Source organism: Brassica napus, unplaced genomic scaffold (genome assembly GCF_020379485.1).
Source record: "Brassica napus cultivar Da-Ae unplaced genomic scaffold, Da-Ae ScsIHWf_2359;HRSCAF=3045, whole genome shotgun sequence".
In the NCBI taxonomy this organism is placed as follows: domain Eukaryota; kingdom Viridiplantae; phylum Streptophyta; class Magnoliopsida; order Brassicales; family Brassicaceae; genus Brassica; species Brassica napus.
In genome coordinates, this window is record NW_026015718.1 from 1 (window position 1) to 15,898 (window position 15,898).

General features: G+C 45.7%; 9 non-coding genes and 22 pseudogenes across 9 annotated transcripts; all 31 read right to left on the reverse strand.

Annotated features, from left to right (window-relative positions):
• Window positions 1-560: 560 nt before the first annotated feature.
• Window positions 561-678, reverse strand: LOC125600699 (annotated as a pseudogene).
• Window positions 679-1,012: 334 nt separating this feature from the next.
• LOC125600690 lies at window positions 1,013-1,132 on the reverse strand (annotated as a pseudogene).
• Window positions 1,133-1,503: 371 nt separating this feature from the next.
• LOC125600695 lies at window positions 1,504-1,621 on the reverse strand (annotated as a pseudogene).
• Window positions 1,622-1,994: 373 nt separating this feature from the next.
• LOC125600697 lies at window positions 1,995-2,112 on the reverse strand (annotated as a pseudogene).
• A 375-nt stretch (window positions 2,113-2,487) lies between these two features.
• LOC125600692 lies at window positions 2,488-2,605 on the reverse strand (annotated as a pseudogene).
• A 369-nt stretch (window positions 2,606-2,974) lies between these two features.
• Window positions 2,975-3,092, reverse strand: LOC125600694 (annotated as a pseudogene).
• A 368-nt stretch (window positions 3,093-3,460) lies between these two features.
• LOC125600696 lies at window positions 3,461-3,578 on the reverse strand. Its single transcript, XR_007333905.1, has one exon. It is a non-coding gene; the product is annotated as a 5S ribosomal RNA (ribosomal RNA).
• A 374-nt stretch (window positions 3,579-3,952) lies between these two features.
• LOC125600679 lies at window positions 3,953-4,071 on the reverse strand (annotated as a pseudogene).
• A 644-nt stretch (window positions 4,072-4,715) lies between these two features.
• LOC125600680 lies at window positions 4,716-4,834 on the reverse strand (annotated as a pseudogene).
• A 372-nt stretch (window positions 4,835-5,206) lies between these two features.
• Window positions 5,207-5,323, reverse strand: LOC125600701 (annotated as a pseudogene).
• A 352-nt stretch (window positions 5,324-5,675) lies between these two features.
• Window positions 5,676-5,793, reverse strand: LOC125600698 (annotated as a pseudogene).
• Window positions 5,794-6,133: 340 nt separating this feature from the next.
• LOC125600685 lies at window positions 6,134-6,253 on the reverse strand. Its single transcript, XR_007333904.1, has one exon. It is a non-coding gene; the product is annotated as a 5S ribosomal RNA (ribosomal RNA).
• Window positions 6,254-6,634: 381 nt separating this feature from the next.
• On the reverse strand, window positions 6,635-6,753 carry LOC125600678. The gene has a single exon (XR_007333903.1). It is a non-coding gene; the product is annotated as a 5S ribosomal RNA (ribosomal RNA).
• A 368-nt stretch (window positions 6,754-7,121) lies between these two features.
• Window positions 7,122-7,240, reverse strand: LOC125600677. Its single transcript, XR_007333902.1, has one exon. It is a non-coding gene; the product is annotated as a 5S ribosomal RNA (ribosomal RNA).
• A 378-nt stretch (window positions 7,241-7,618) lies between these two features.
• LOC125600681 lies at window positions 7,619-7,737 on the reverse strand (annotated as a pseudogene).
• A 369-nt stretch (window positions 7,738-8,106) lies between these two features.
• Window positions 8,107-8,224, reverse strand: LOC125600693 (annotated as a pseudogene).
• A 373-nt stretch (window positions 8,225-8,597) lies between these two features.
• LOC125600688 lies at window positions 8,598-8,715 on the reverse strand (annotated as a pseudogene).
• A 376-nt stretch (window positions 8,716-9,091) lies between these two features.
• LOC125600682 lies at window positions 9,092-9,210 on the reverse strand (annotated as a pseudogene).
• A 372-nt stretch (window positions 9,211-9,582) lies between these two features.
• On the reverse strand, window positions 9,583-9,701 carry LOC125600700 (annotated as a pseudogene).
• A 379-nt stretch (window positions 9,702-10,080) lies between these two features.
• On the reverse strand, window positions 10,081-10,199 carry LOC125600683 (annotated as a pseudogene).
• Window positions 10,200-10,569: 370 nt separating this feature from the next.
• On the reverse strand, window positions 10,570-10,689 carry LOC125600703. The gene has a single exon (XR_007333906.1). It is a non-coding gene; the product is annotated as a 5S ribosomal RNA (ribosomal RNA).
• Window positions 10,690-11,063: 374 nt separating this feature from the next.
• Window positions 11,064-11,182, reverse strand: LOC125600684 (annotated as a pseudogene).
• Window positions 11,183-11,554: 372 nt separating this feature from the next.
• Window positions 11,555-11,673, reverse strand: LOC125600676. Its single transcript, XR_007333901.1, has one exon. It is a non-coding gene; the product is annotated as a 5S ribosomal RNA (ribosomal RNA).
• Window positions 11,674-12,042: 369 nt separating this feature from the next.
• On the reverse strand, window positions 12,043-12,161 carry LOC125600687 (annotated as a pseudogene).
• A 371-nt stretch (window positions 12,162-12,532) lies between these two features.
• LOC125600704 lies at window positions 12,533-12,650 on the reverse strand. The gene has a single exon (XR_007333907.1). It is a non-coding gene; the product is annotated as a 5S ribosomal RNA (ribosomal RNA).
• Window positions 12,651-13,016: 366 nt separating this feature from the next.
• LOC125600702 lies at window positions 13,017-13,133 on the reverse strand (annotated as a pseudogene).
• Window positions 13,134-13,502: 369 nt separating this feature from the next.
• Window positions 13,503-13,620, reverse strand: LOC125600689 (annotated as a pseudogene).
• A 369-nt stretch (window positions 13,621-13,989) lies between these two features.
• On the reverse strand, window positions 13,990-14,108 carry LOC125600674. The gene has a single exon (XR_007333899.1). It is a non-coding gene; the product is annotated as a 5S ribosomal RNA (ribosomal RNA).
• A 374-nt stretch (window positions 14,109-14,482) lies between these two features.
• LOC125600691 lies at window positions 14,483-14,601 on the reverse strand (annotated as a pseudogene).
• Window positions 14,602-14,972: 371 nt separating this feature from the next.
• LOC125600686 lies at window positions 14,973-15,091 on the reverse strand (annotated as a pseudogene).
• Window positions 15,092-15,462: 371 nt separating this feature from the next.
• LOC125600675 lies at window positions 15,463-15,581 on the reverse strand. The gene has a single exon (XR_007333900.1). It is a non-coding gene; the product is annotated as a 5S ribosomal RNA (ribosomal RNA).
• Window positions 15,582-15,898: the final 317 nt, after the last annotated feature.

Consider the following 15,898-nt stretch of genomic DNA (forward strand, 5'->3'; position numbering starts at 1 on the left):
TGGGGCTTTCCGCAATGGTTCTATGGGGGACGTAGTCCCACGGTTCAAAGTTATGAGGTTCCAAGTTTAACTCGTTTTAGGCTGAAAATAAAAATAAAAAGGGTGCGCAACGAGACTCCCGGGAGCACCCATCCTAGTCTACTCCTACCTCTCTCGCCAAACCACCTTAGCTGCAGATGTCTGATGGATCCAGTGCATTAGTGCTGGTATGATCGCACCCGTCGGTACAAACTCGCGTTTTCGTATATTCTTTGTTCGGCCAATCCAAGTGTAAGGTCGTGGGGCCCACGATTTTCTGGCCGTTTTGTTTTGAGCAAAAAGTGCGTCGAGGTTAATGGCGTAAAAAAGCAGCAAAAAACACCTGAGAATCCGCTTTCGATCTTTTTTAAGTGCCGTAACTTTCTGCATCCCGTTTGAGGGTCAAAACGGCTGAATTTGAGCCCATTATGGTTTCAGGGCCTTTCGAAATGGTGTTATGGGCGATAGTTCCTCACGGTTCAAAAGTTATGAGGTTTCCAAGTTTAGACTCTTTTTAGGCTGAAAAAAAAATAAAAATAAAAGGGATGCACATGAGGACTTCCCGGGAGGTCACCCATCCTAGTACTACTCTCGTCCAAGCACGCTTAGCTGCGGAGATGTGATAGGATCCAGTGCATTAGTGCTGGTATAATCGCACCCGTCAGTACAACACTCTCGTTTCTATATATCCTTTTCTCCTGTTCTGGCCGTTTTGTTTCGAGCGAAAAAGTGCGTCGAGGTTAATGGCGTTAAGAAAGCCTCAAAAACACCTGAGAAACTGCTTTCGATCTTTTTTACGTGCCGTAATTTTCTGCATCCCGTTTGAGGGTCAAAACGGCTGAATTTGAGCCCGAAAAATTGCACCGTCTATTCACCGCCCATTATGGTTTCTGGGGCTTTCCGCAATGGTTCTATGGGTGACGTAGTTCCTCACGGTTCAAAAGTTATGAGGTTTCCAAGTTTAGACTCGTTTTAGGCTGAAAAATAAAAATAAAAGGTGCAACACGAGGACTTCCCGGGAGGTCACCCATCCTAGTACTACTCTCGCCGCCACAACGCTTAGCTGCAGAATTCTGATGGGATCCAGTGCATTAGTGCTGGTATGATCGCACCCGTCAGTACAACACTCGCGTTTTCGTATATTCTTTGTTCCGCCAATCAAGTGTAAGTCGTGGGGCCCACATGATTTTCTGGCCGTTTTGTTTTGAGCGAAAAAGTGCGTCGAGGTTAATGGCGTTAAAAAGCATCAAAACAACCTGAGAATCCACTTTCGATCTTTTTTAAGTGCCGTAACTTTCTGCATCCCGTTTGAGGGTCAAAACGGCTGAATTTGAGCCCGAAAAATTGCACCGTCTATTCACCGCCCATTATGGTTTCAGGCTTTCCGAAATGGTGTTATGGGCGACGTAGTTCCTCACGGTTCAAAAGTTATGAGGTTTCCAAGTTTAGACTCTTTTTAGGCTGAAAAAAAAAATAAAAATAAAAGGGATGCAACATGAGGACTTCCCGGGAGGTCACCCATCCTAGTACTACTCTCGCCAAGCACGCTTAGCTGCGGAGATGTGATAGGATCCAGTGCATTAGTGCTGGTATAATCGCACCCGTCAGTACAACACTCGCGTTTCTATATATCCTTTTCTCGGCCAATACAAGTGTAAGGCGTGGGGCCCACATGATTTTCTGGCCGTTTTGTTTCGAGCGAAAAAGTGCGTCGAGGTTAATGGCGTTAAGAAAGCCTCAAAAACACCCTGAGAAACTGCTTTCGATCTTTTTTACGTGCCGTAATTTTCTGCATCCCGTTTGAGGGTCAAAACGGCTGAATTTGAGCCCGAAAAATTGCACCGTCTATTCACCGCCCATTATGGTCTGGGGCTTTCCGCAATGGTTCTATGGGGTGACGTAGTTCCTCACGGTTCAAAAGTTATGAGGTTTCCAAGTTTAGACTCGTTTTAGGCTGAAAAATAAAAATAAAAGGGGTGCTACAACACGAGGACTTCCCGGGAGGTCACCCATCCTAGTACTACTCTCGCCCAACCACGCTTAGCTGCAGAATTCTGATGGATCCAGTGCATTAGTGCTGGTATGATCGCACCCGTCAGTACAACACTCGCGTTTTCGTATATTCTTTGTTCCGGCCAATCCAAGTGTAAGGTCGTGGGGCCCACATGATTTTCTGGCCGTTTTGTTTGAGCGAAAAAGTGCGTCGAGGTTAATGGCGTTAAAAAAGATCAAAAAAAACCTGAGAATCCACTTTCGATCTTTTTTAAGTGCCGTAATTTCTGCATCCCGTTTGAGGGTCAAAACGGCTGAATTTGAGCCCGAAAATTGCACCGTCTATTCACCGCCCATTATGGTTTCTGGGGCTTTCCGAAATGGTGTTATGGGCGACGTAGTTCCTCACGGTTCAAAAGTTATGAGGTTTCCAAGTTTAGACTCTTTTTAGGCTGAAAAATAAAATAAAAAATAAAAGGGATGCAACATGAGGACTTCCCGGAGGTCACCCATCCTAGTACTACTCTCGTCCAAGCACGCTTAGCTGCGGAGATGTGATAGGATCCAGTGCATTAGTGCTGGTATAATCGCACCCGTCAGTACAACACTCTCGTTTCTATATATCCTTTTCTCGGCCAATACAAGTGTAAGGCTGGGGGCCCACATGATTTTCTGGCCGTTTTGTTCGAGCGAAAAAGTGCGTCGAGGTTAATGGCGTTAAGAAAGCCTCAAAAACACCCTGAGAAACTGCTTTCGATCTTTTTTACGTGCCGTAATTTTCTGCATCCCGTTTGAGGGTCAAAACGGCTGAATTTGAGCCCAAAAATTGCACCGTCTATTCACCCCCATTATGGTCTCTGGGGCTTTCCGCAATGGTTCTATGGGTGACGTAGTTCCTCACGGTTCAAAAGTTATGAGGTTTCCAAGTTTAGACTCGTTTTAGGCTGAAAAATAAAAATAAAAAGGGGTGCAACACGAGGACTTCCCGGGAGGTCACCCATCCTAGTACTACTCTCGCCAACCCGCTTAGCTGAAGAGTTCTGATGGGGATCCAGTGCATTAGTGCTGGTATGATCGCACCCGTCAGTACAACACTCTCGTTTTTATATATTCCTTTTTTCGGCCAATCAAGTGTAAGGTCGTGGGGCCCACATGATTTTCTGGCCGTTTTGTTTCGAGCGAAAAAGTGCGTCGAGGTTAATGGCGTTAAGAAAGCCTCAAAAACACCTGAGAAACTGCTTTCGATCTTTTTTACGTGCCGTAATTTTCTGCATCCCGTTTGAGGGTCAAAACGGCTGAATTTGAGCCCGAAAAATTGCACGTCTATTCACCGCCCATTATGGTCTCTGGGGCTTTCCAATGGTTCTATGGTGACGTAGTTCCTCACGGTTCAAAAGTTATGAGGTTTCCAAGTTTAGACTCGTTTTAGGCTGAAAAATAAAAATAAAAAGGGGTGCAACACGAGGACTTCCCGGGAGGTCACCCATCCTAGTACTACTCTCGCCAAACACGCTTAGCTGAAGAGTTCTGATGGGATCCAGTGCATTAGTGCTGGTATGATCGCACCCGTCAGTACAAACTCGCGTTTTCGTATATTCTTTGTTTCGGCCAATCCAAGTGTAAGGCCGTGGGCCCACATGATTTTCTGGCCGTTTTTTTTGAGCGAAAAAGTGCGTCGAGGTTAATGGCGTTAAGAAAAGCATCAAAAACACCTGAGAATCCGCTTTCGATCTTTTTAAGTGCCGTAACTTTCTGCATCCCGTTTGAGGGTCAAAGGCTGAATTTGAGCCCGAAAAATTGCACCGTCTATTCACCGCCCATTATGGTTTCAGGGGCTTTCCGAAATGGTGTTATGGGCGACGTAGTTCCTCACGGTTCAAAAGTTATGAGGTTTCCAAGTTTAGACTCTTTTTAGGCTGAAAAATAAAAAAAAAAAATAAAAGGGATGCAACATGAGGACTTCCCGGGAGGTCACCCATCCTAGTACTACTCTCGTCCAAGCACGCTTAGCTGCGGAGATGTGATAGGATCCAGTGCATTAGTGCTGGTATAATCGCACCCGTCAGTACAACACTCTCGTTTCTATATATCTTTTTCTCGCCAATACAAGTGTAAGGCTGTGGGGCCCACATGATTTTCTGGCCGTTTTGTTTCGAGCGAAAAAGTGCGTCGAGGTTAATGGCGTTAAAACCTCAAAAACACCCTGAGAAACTGCTTTCGATCTTTTTTACGTGCCGTAATTTTCTGCATCCCGTTTGAGGGTCAAAACGGCTGAATTTGAGCCCGAAAAATGCACCGTCTATTCACCCCCATTATGGTGTCTGGGGCTTTCCGCAATGGTTCTATGGGTGACGTAGTTCCTCACGGTTCAAAAGTTATGAGGTTTCCAAGTTTAGACTCGTTTTAGGCTGAAAAATAAAAATAAAAAGGGGTGCTACACGAGGACTTCCCGGGAGGTCACCCATCCTAGTACTACTCTCGACCACTCTCGCCAACCACGCTTAACTAAACTGCAGTAATGCTGAATGGGATCCAGTGAATTTGTTGCTGGTTTGAATCGCACCCGTCAGTACAAACTCCCGCCGCGTTTTCGAAATGGTGTTTAATGGCGAACCGTAAAAGTTTCCTCAAGCCTCAGGTCAAAAAAGTTATGAGGTTTTCCAAGTTTAGACTCTTTTTAGGCTGAAAATAAAAATAAAAATAAAGGGATGCAACATGAGGACTTCCCGGGAGGTCACCCATCCTAGTACTACTCTCGTCCAAGCACGCTTAGCTGCGGAGATGTGATAGGATCCAGTGCATTAGTGCTGGTATAATCGCACCCGTCAGTACAACACTCTCGTTTCTATATATCCTTTTCTCGGCCAATACAAGTGTAAGGCTGTGGGGCCCACATGATTTTCTGGCCGTTTTGTTTCGAGCGAAAAAGTGCGTCGAGGTTAATGGGGTTAAGAAAGCCTCAAAACACCCTGAGAAACTGCTTTCGATCTTTTTTACGTGCCGTAATTTTCTGCATCCCGTTTGAGGGTCAAAACGGCTGAATTTGAGCCCGAAAAATTGCACCGTCTATTCACCGCCCATTATGGTGTCTGGGGCTTTCCGCAATGGTTCTATGGTGACGTAGTTCCTCACGGTTCAAAAGTTATGAGGTTTCCAAGTTTAGACTCGTTTTAGGCTGAAAAATAAAAAATAAAAAGGGGTGCTACACGAGGACTTCCCGGGAGTCACCCATCCTAGTACTACTCTCGCCCAACCACGCTTAGCTGCAGAATTCTGATGGATCCAGTGCATTAGTGCTGGTATGATCGCACCCGTCAGTACAACACTCGCGTTTTCGTATATTCTTTGTTCCGGCCAATCCAAGTGTAAGGTCGTGGGGCCCACATGATTTTCTGGCCGTTTTGTTTTGAGCGAAAAAGTGCGTCGAGGTTAATGGCGTTAAAAAAGCATCAAAAACAACCTGAGAATCCGCTTTCGATCTTTTTAAGTGCCGTAACTTTCTGCATCCCGTTTGAGGGTCAAAACGGCTGAATTTGAGCCCAAAATGGTTGCAGGGGCTTTCCGAAATGGTGTTATGGGGCAACGTAGTTTCCTCACGGTTCAAAAGTTATGAGGTTTCCAAGTTTAGACTCTTTTTAGGCTGAAAAAAAAAATAAAAAATAAAAGGGATGCAACATGAGGACTTCCCGGGAGGTCACCCATCCTAGTACTACTCTCGTCCAGCACGCTTAGCTGCGGAGATGTGATAGGATCCAGTGCATTAGTGCTGGTATAATCGCACCCGTCAGTACAACACTCGCAATCCTCTCGTTTCTATACATGTACCTGTGGGCCCGATTTTGTTTCGAGCGAAAAAGTGCGTCGAGGTTAATGGCGTTAAGAAAGCCTCAAAAAACCCTGAGAAACTGCTTTCGATTTTTTTACGTGCCGTAATTTTCTGCATCCCGTTTGAGGGTCAAAACGGCTGAATTTGAGCCCAAAAAATTGCACCGTCTATTCACCGCCCATTATGGTGTCTGGGGCTTTCCGCAATGGTTCTATGGGTGACGTAGTTCCTCACGGTTCAAAAGTTATGAGGTTTCCAAGTTTAGACTCGTTTTAGGCTGAAAAATAAAAATAAAAAGGGGTGCTAACACGAGGACTTCCCGGGAGGTCACCCATCCTAGTACTACTCTCGCCCAAACACGCTTAGCTGCAGAATTCTGATGGGATCCAGTGCATTAGTGCTGGTATGATCGCACCCGTCAGTACAACACTCGCGTTTTCGTATATTCTTTGTTCCGGCCAATCCAAGTGTAAGGTCGTGGGGCCCACATGATTTTCTGGCCGTTTTGTTTTGAGCGAAAAAGTGCGTCGAGGTTAATGGCGTTAAAAAAGCATCAAAAACAACCTGAGAATCCACTTTCGATCTTTTTTAAGTGCCGTAACTTTCTCTTTCTGCATCCCGTTTGAGGGTCAAAATGGCTGAATTTGAGCCCGAAAAATTGCACCGTCTATTCACCCCCCTATTATGGTTTCAGGGGCTTTCCGAAATGGTGTTATGGGCGACGTAGTTCCTCACGGTTCAAAAGTTATGAGGTTTCCAAGTTTAGACTCTTTTTAGGCTGAAAAAAAAAAATAAAAAGGGGTGCAACATGAGGACTTCCCGGGAGGTCACCCATCCTAGTACTACTCTCGTCCAAGCACGCTTAGCTGCGGAGATGTGATAGGATCCAGTGCATTAGTGCTGGTATAATCGCACCCGTCAGTACAACACTCTCGTTTCTATATATCCTTTTCTCGGCCAATACAAGTGTAAGGCTGTGGGGCCCACATGATTTTCTGGCCGTTTTGTTTCGAGCGAAAAAGTGCGTCGAGGTTAATGGCGTTAAGAAAGCCTCAAAAACACCCTGAGAAACTGCTTTCGATTTTTTTACGTGCCGTAATTTTCTGCATCCCGTTTGAGGGTCAAAACGGCTGAATTTGAGCCCGAAAAATTGCACCGTCTATTCACCGCCCATTATGGTGTCTGGGGCTTTCCGCAATGGTTCTATGGGACGTAGTTCCTCACGGTTCAAAAGTTATGAGGTTTCCAAGTTTAGACTCGTTTTAGGCTGAAAAATAAAATAAAAGGGGTGCTACACGAGGACTTCCCGGGAGGTCACCCATCCTAGTACTACTCTCGCCAAACCACGCTTAGCTGCAGAATTCTGATGGGATCCAGTGCATTAGTGCTGGTATGATCGCACCCGTCAGTACAACACTCGCGTTTTCGTATATTCTTTGTTCGGCCAATCCAAGTGTAAGGTCGTGGGGCCCACATGATTTTCTGGCCGTTTTGTTTGAGCGAAAAAGTGCGTCGAGGTTAATGGCGTTAAAAAAGCATCAAAAACAACCTGAGAATCCACTTTCGATCTTTTTTAAGTGCCGTAACTTTCTGCATCCCGTTTGAGGGTCAAAATGGCTGAATTTGAGCCCGAAAAATTGCACCGTCTATTCACACGCCCATTATGGTTTCAGGGGCTTTCCGAAATGGTGTTATGGGCGACGTAGTTCCTCACGGTTCAAAAGTTATGAGGTTTCCAAGTTTAGACTCTTTTTATGCTGAAAAATAAAAATAAAAATAAAAGGGATGCAACATGAGGACTTCCCGGGAGGTCACCCATCCTAGTACTACTCTCGTCCAAGCACGCTTAGCTGCGGAGATGTGATAGGATCCAGTGCATTAGTGCTGGTATAATCGCACCCGTCAGTACAACACTCTCGTTTCTATATATCCTTTTCTCGGCCAATACAAGTGTAAGGCTGTGGGGCCCACATGATTTTCTGGCCGTTTTGTTTCGAGCGAAAAAGTGCGTCGAGGTTAATGGGTTAAGAAAGCCTCAAAACACCCTGAGAAACTGCTTTCGATCTTTTTTACGTGCCGTATTTTTCTGCATCCCGTTTGAGGGTCAAAACGGCTGAATTTGAGCCCAAAAATTGCACCGTCTATTCACCGCCCATTATGGTCTCTGGGGCTTTCCGCAATGGTTCTATGGGTGACGTAGTTCCTCACGGTTCAAAAGTTATGAGGTTTCCAAGTTTAGACTCGTTTTAGGCTGAAAAATAAAAATAAAAGGGGCGCAACACGAGGACTTCCCGGGAGGTCACCCATCCTAGTACTACTCTCGCCAAACCCCGCTTAGCTGAAGATTCTGATGGGATCCAGTGCATTAGTGCTGGTATGATCGCACCCGTCAGTACAACACTCGCGTTTTCGTATATTCTTTGTTCCGGCCAATCCAAGTGTAAGGTCGTGGGGCCCACATGATTTTCTGGCCGTTTTGTTTCGAGCGAAAAAGTGCGTCGAAGTTAATGGCGTTAAGAAAGCCTCAAAAACACCCTGAGAAACTGCTTTCGATCTTTTTTACGTGCCGTAATTTTCTGCATCCCGTTTGAGGGTCAAAACGGCTGAATTTGAGCCCGAAAAATAGCACCGTCTATTCACCGCCCATTATGGTCTCTGGGGCTTTCCGCAATGGTTCTATGGGTGACGTAGTTCCTCACGGTTCAAAAGTTATGAGGTTTCCAAGTTTAGACTCGTTTTAGGCTGAAAATAAAAATAAAAAGGGGTGCTACACGAGGACTTCCCGGGAGGTCACCCATCCTAGTACTACTCTCGCCAACCACGCTTAGCTGCAGAATTCTGATGGGATCCAGTGCATTAGTGCTGGTATGATCGCACCCGTCAGTACAACACTCGCGTTTTCGTATATTCTTTTTTCCGGCCAATCCAAGTGTAAGGTCGTGGGGCCCACATGATTTTCTGGCCGTTTTGTTTTGAGCGAAAAAGTGCGTCGAGGTTAATGGCGTTAAAAAAGCATCAAAAACAACCTGAGAATCCACTTTCGATCTTTTTTAGTGCCGTAACTTTCTGCATCCCGTTTGAGGGTCAAAACGCTGAATTTGAGCCCGAAAAATTGCACCGTCTATTCACCGCCCATTATGGTTTCAGGGGCTTTCCGAAATGGTGTTATGGGCGACGTAGTTCCTCGGTTCAAAAGTTATGAGGTTTCCAAGTTTAGACTCTTTTTAGGCTGAAAAATAAAAATAAAAAATAAAAGGGATGCAACATGAGGACTTCCCGGGAGGTCACCCATCCTAGTACTACTCTCGTCCAAGCACGCTTAGCTGCGGAGATGTGATAGGATCCAGTGCATTAGTGCTGGTATAATCGCACCCGTCAGTACAACACTCTCGTTTCTATATATCCTTTTCTCGGCCAATACAAGTGTAAGGCTGTGGGGCCCACATGATTTTCTGGCCGTTTTGTTTCGAGCGAAAAAGTGCGTCGAGGTTAATGGGGTTAAGAAAGCCTCAAAAACACCCTGAGAAACTGCTTTCGATCTTTTTTACGTGCCGTAATTTTCTGCATCCCGTTTGAGGGTCAAAACGGCTGAATTTGAGCCCAAAAATTGCACCGTCTATTCACCGCCCATTATGGTCTCTGGGGCTTTCCGCAATGGTTCTATGGGTGACGTAGTTCCTCACGGTTCAAAAGTTATGAGGTTTCCAAGTTTAGACTCGTTTTAGGCTGAAAAATAAAAATAAAAAGGGGTGCAACACGAGGACTTCCCGGGAGGTCACCCATCCTAGTACTACTCTCTCGCCAACCCCGCTTAGCTGAGAGTTCTGATGGGATCCAGTGCATTAGTGCTGGTATGATCGCACCCGTCAGTACAACACTCGCGTTTTTGTATATTCTTTGTTCCGGCCAATCCAAGTGTAAGGTCGTGGGGCCCACATGATTTTCTGGCCGTTTTGTTTTGAGCGAAAAAGTGCGTCGAGGTTAATGGCGTTAAGAAAGCATCAAAAACACCCTGAGAATCGCTTTCGATCTTTTTTAAGTGCCGTAATTTTCTTTCTGCATCCCGTTTGAGGGTCAAAACGGCTGAATTTGAGCCCGAAAAATTGCACCGTCTATTCACCGCCCATTATGGTTTCAGGGGCTTTCCGAAATGGTTTATGGGCGACGTAGTTCCTCACGGTTCAAAAGTTATTAGGTTTCCAAGTTTAGACTCGTTTTAGGCTGAAAAAAAATAAAAAATAAAAGGGATGCAACATGAGGACTTCCCGGGAGGTCACCCATCCTAGTACTACTCTCGTCCAAGCACGCTTAGCTGCGGAGATGTGATAGGATCCAGTGCATTAGTGCTGGTATAATCGCACCCGTCAGTACAACACTCTCGTTTCTATATATCCTTTTCTCGGCCAATACAAGTGTAAGGCTGTGGGCCCACATGATTTTCTGGCCGTTTTGTTTCGAGCGAAAAGTGCGTCGAGGTTAATGGCGTTAAGAAAGCCTCAAAAACACCCTGAGAAACTGCTTTCGATCTTTTTTACGTGCCGTAATTTTCTGCATCCCGTTTGAGGGTCAAAACGGCTGAATTTGAGCCCGAAAAATGCACCGTCTATTCACCGCCCATTATGGTCTCTGGGGCTTTCCGCAATGGTTCTATGGGTGACGTAGTTCCTCACGGTTCAAAAGTTATGAGGTTTCCAAGTTTAGACTCGTTTTAGGCTGAAAAATAAAAATAAAAAGGGGTGCAACACGAGGACTTCCCGGGAGGTCACCCATCCTAGTACTACTCTCGCCCAAACCACGCTTAGCTGCAGAATTCTGATGGGATCCAGTGCATTAGTGCTGGTATGATCGCACCCGTCAGTACAACACTCGCGTTTTCGTATATTCTTTGTTCCGGCCAATCCAAGTGTAAGGTCGTGGGGCCCACATGATTTTCTGGCCGTTTTGTTTTGAGCGAAAAAGTGCGTCGAGGTTAATGGCGTTAAAAAAGCATCAAAAACAACCTGAGAATCCTTTCGATCTTTTTTAAGTGCCGTAACTTTCTGCATCCCGTTTGAGGGTCAAAATGGCTGAATTTGAGCCCGAAAAATTGCACCGTCTATTCACCGCCCATTATGGTTTCAGGGGCTTTCCGAAATGGTGTTATGGGCGACGTAGTTCCTCACGGTTCAAAAGTTATTAGGTTTCCAAGTTTAGACTCTTTTTAGGCTGAAAAACAAAATAAATAAAAGGGATGCAACATGAGGACTTCCCGGGAGGTCACCCATCCTAGTACTACTCTCGTCCAAGCACGCTTAGCTGCGGAGATGTGATAGGATCCAGTGCATTAGTGCTGGTATAATCGCACCCGTCAGTACAACACTCTCGTTTCTATATATCCTTTTCTCGGCCAATACAAGTGTAAGGCTGTGGGGCCCACATGATTTTCTGGCCGTTTTGTTTCGAGCGAAAAAGTGCGTCGAGGTTAATGGGGTTAAGAAAGCCTCAAAAACACCCTGAGAAACTGCTTTCGATCTTTTTTACGTGCCGTAATTTTCTGCATCCCGTTTGAGGGTCAAAACGGCTGAATTTGAGCCCGAAAAATTGCACCGTCTATTCACCGCCCATTATGGTCTCTGGGGCTTTCCGCAATGGTTCTATGGGTGACGTAGTTCCTCACGGTTCAAAAGTTATGAGGTTTCCAAGTTTAGACTCGTTTTAGGCTGAAAAATAAAAATAAAAAGGGTGCAACACGAGGACTTCCCGGGAGGTCACCCATCCTAGTACTACTCTCGCCAAACCCCGCTTAGCTGAAGAGTTCTGATGGGATCCAGTGCATTAGTGCTGGTATGATCGCACCCGTCAGTACAAACTCGCGTTTCCGTATATTCTTTGTTCCGGCCAATCCAAGTGTAAGGTCGTGGGGCCCACATGATTTTTCTGGCCGTTTGTTTTGAGCGAAAAAGTGCGTCGAGGTTAATGGCGTTAAGAAAGCATCAAAAACAACCTGAGAATCCGCTTTCGATCTTTTTTAAGTGCCGTAACTTTCTGCATCCCGTTTGAGGGTCAAATGGCTGAATTTGAGCCCGAAAATTGCACCGTCTATTCACCGCCCATTATGGTTTCAGGGGCTTTCCGAAATGGTGTTATGGCGACGTAGTTCCTCACGGTTCAAAAGTTATGAGGTTTCCAAGTTTAGACTCTTTTTAGGCTGAAAAATAAAAATAAAAGGGATGCAACATGAGGACTTCCCGGGAGGTCACCCATCCTAGTACTGCTCTCGTCCAAGCACGCTTAGCTGCGGAGATGTGATAGGATCCAGTGCATTAGTGCTGGTATAATCGCACCCGTCAGTACAACACTCTCGTTTCTATATATCCTTTTCTCGGCCAATACAAGTGTAAGGCTGTGGGGCCCACATGATTTTCTGGCCGTTTTGTTCGAGCGAAAAAGTGCGTCGAGGTTAATGGGGTAAGAAAGCCTCAAAAACACCCTGAGAAACTGCTTTCGATCTTTTTTACGTGCCGTAATTTTCTGCATCCCGTTTGAGGGTCAAAACGGCTGAATTTGAGCCCGAAAAATTGCACCGTCTATTCACCGCCCATTATGGTCTCTGGGGCTTTCCGCAATGGTTCTATGGGTGACGTAGTTCCTCACGGTTCAAAAGTTATGAGGTTTCCAAGTTTAGACTCGTTTTAGGCTGAAAAATAAAAATAAAAAGGGGTGCAACACGAGGACTTCCCGGGAGGTCACCCATCCTAGTACTACTCTCGCCAAACACGCTTAGCTGCAGAATTCTGATGGGATCCAGTGCATTAGTGCTGGTATGATCGCACCCGTCAGTACAACACTCGCGTTTTCGTATATTCTTTGTTCCGGCCAATCCAAGTGTAAGGTCGTGGGGCCCACATGATTTCTGGCCGTTTTGTTTTGAGCGAAAAAGTGCGTCGAGGTTAATGGCGTTAAAAAAGCATCAAAAACAACCTGAGAATCCACTTTCGATCTTTTTTAAGTGCCGTAATTTTCTGCATCCCGTTTGAGGGTCAAACGGCTGAATTTGAGCCCGAAAATTGCACCGTCTATTCACCGCCCATTATTTTCTGGGGCTTTCCGAATGGTTCTATGGGTGACGTAGTTCCTCACGGTTCAAAAGTTATGAGGTTTCCAAGTTTAGACTCTTTTTAGGCTGAAAAATAAAAATAAAAGGGTGCAAACGAGGACTTCCCGGGAGGTCACCCATCCTAGTACTACTCTCGTCCAACCACGCTTAGCTGCAGAATGTGATGGGATCCAGTGCATTAGTGCTGGTATGATCGCACCCGTCAGTACAACACTCGTTTTCTATATTCTTTGTTCTCGGCCAATCCAAGTGTAAGGCGTGGGGCCCACATGATTTTCTGGCCGTTTTGTTTGAGCGAAAAAGTGCGTCGAGGTTAATGGCGTTAAGAAAGCCTCAAAAACACCTGAGAATCTGCTTTCGATCTTTTTTAAGTGCCGTAATTTTCTGCATCCCGTTTGAGGGTCAAAACGGCTGAATTTGAGCCCGAAAAAATTGCACCGTCTATTCACCGCCCATTATGGTTTCTGGGGCTTTCCGCAATGGTGTTATGGGACGTAGTTCCTCACGGTTCAAAAGTTATGAGGTTTCCAAGTTTAGACTCGTTTTAGGCTGAAAAAAATAAAAATAAAAGGGGTGCAACACGAGGACTTCCCGGGAGGTCACCCATCCTAGTACTACTCTCGTCCAAGCACGCTTAGCTGCGAGAGTTGATAGGATCCAGTGCATTAGTGCTGGTATGATCGCACCCGTCAGTACAACACTCGCGTTTCTATATATCCTTTTTCTCGGCCAATCAAGTGTAAGGCGTGGGGCCCACATGATTTTCTGGCCGTTTTGTTTCGAGCGAAAAAGTGCGTCGAGGTTAATGGCGTTAAAAAGCCTCAAAAACACCTGAGAAACTGCTTTCGATCTTTTTTACGTGCCGTAACTTTCTGCATCCCGTTTGAGGGTCAAAACGGCTGAATTTGAGCCCGAAAAATTGCACCGTCTATTCACCGCCCATTATGGTTTCTGGGGCTTTCCGCAATGGTTCTATGGGTGACGTAGTTCCTCACGGTTCAAAAGTTATGAGGTTTCCAAGTTTAGACTCGTTTTAGGCTGAAAAATAAAAATAAAAAGGGTGCAACACGAGGACTTCCCGGGAGGTCACCCATCCTAGTACTACTCTCGTCCAAGCACGCTTAGCTGAAGAGTTCTGATGGGATCCAGTGCATTAGTGCTGGTATGATCGCACCCGTCAGTACAACACTCGCGTTTCGTATATTCTTTGTTTCGGCCAATCAAGTGTAAGGCTGTGGGGCCCACATGATTTTCTGGCCGTTTTGTTTTGAGCGAAAAAGTGCGTCGAGGTTAATGGCGTTAAGAAAGCCTCAAAAACAACCTGAGAATCTGCTTTCGATCTTTTTAAGTGCCGTAATTTTCTGCATCCCGTTTGAGGGTCAAAACGGCTGAATTTGAGCCCGAAAAATTGCACCGTCTATTCACCGCCCATTATGGTTTCTGGGGCTTTCCGCAATGGTTTATGGGCGACGTAGTTCCTCACGGTTCAAAAGTTATGAGGTTTCCAAGTTTAGACTCTTTTTAGGCTGAAAAATAAAAATAAAAATAAAAGGGTGCAACACGAGGACTTCCCGGGAGGTCACCCATCCTAGTACTACTCTCGTCCAAGCACCGCTTAGCTGCGAGATGTGATGGGATCCAGTGCATTAGTGCTGGTATGATCGCACCCGTCAGTACAACACTCGCGTTTCTATATATCCTTTTCTCGGCCAATCCAAGTGTAAGGTCGTGGGGCCCACATGATTTTCTGGCCGTTTTGTTTGAGCGAAAAAGTGCGTCGAGGTTAATGGCGTTAAAAAGCATCAAAAACACCCTGAGAATCTGCTTTCGATCTTTTTTAAGTGCCGTAACTTTCTGCATCCCGTTTGAGGGTCAAAACGGCTGAATTTGAGCCCGAAAATTGCACCGTCTATTCACCGCCCATTATGGTTTCAGGGGCTTTCCGAAATGGTGTATGGGCGACGTAGTTCCTCACGGTTCAAAAGTTATTAGGTTTCCAAGTTTAGACTCTTTTTAGGCTGAAAAACAAAATAAATAAAAGGGATGCAACATGAGGACTTCCCGGGAGGTCACCCATCCTAGTACTACTCTCGTCCAAGCACGCTTAGCTGCGGAGATGTGATAGGATCCAGTGTATTAGTGCTGGTATAATCGCACCCGTCAGTACAACACTCTCGTTTCTATATATCCTTTTCTCGGCCAATACAAGTGTAAGGCTGTGGGGCCCACATGATTTTCTGGCCGTTTTGTTTCGAGCGAAAAAGTGCGTCGAGGTTAATGGGGTTAAGAAAGCCTCAAAAACACCCTGAGAAACTGCTTTCGATCTTTTTTACGTGCCGTAATTTTCTGCATCCCGTTTGAGGGTCAAAACGGCTGAATTTGAGCCCAAAAATTGCACCGTCTATTCACCGCCCATTATGGTCTCTGGGGCTTTCCGCAATGGTTCTATGGGTGACGTAGTTCCTCACGGTTCAAAAGTTATGAGGTTTCCAAGTTTAGACTCGTTTTAGGCTGAAAAATAAAAATAAAAGGGGTGCAACACGAGGACTTCCCGGGAGGTCACCCATCCTAGTACTACTCTCGCCAAACCCCGCTTAGCTGAAGAGTTCTGATGGGATCCAGTGCATTAGTGCTGGTATGATCGCACCCGTCAGTACAACACTCGCGTTTTCGTATATTCTTTGTTCCGGCCAATCCAAGTGTAAGGTCGTGGGGCCCACATGATTTTCTGGCCGTTTTGTTTGAGCGAAAAAGTGCGTCGAGGTTAATGGCGTTAAGAAAGCATCAAAAACACCCTGAGAAACTGCTTTCGATCTTTTTTAACGTGCCCGTAACTTTCTGCATCCCGTTTGAGGGTCAAAACGGCTGAATTTGAGCCCAAAAATTGCACCGTCTATTCAACCGCCCATTATGGTTTCGGGGCTTTCCGAAGGTTCTATGGATACGTAGTTCCTCACGGTTCAAAA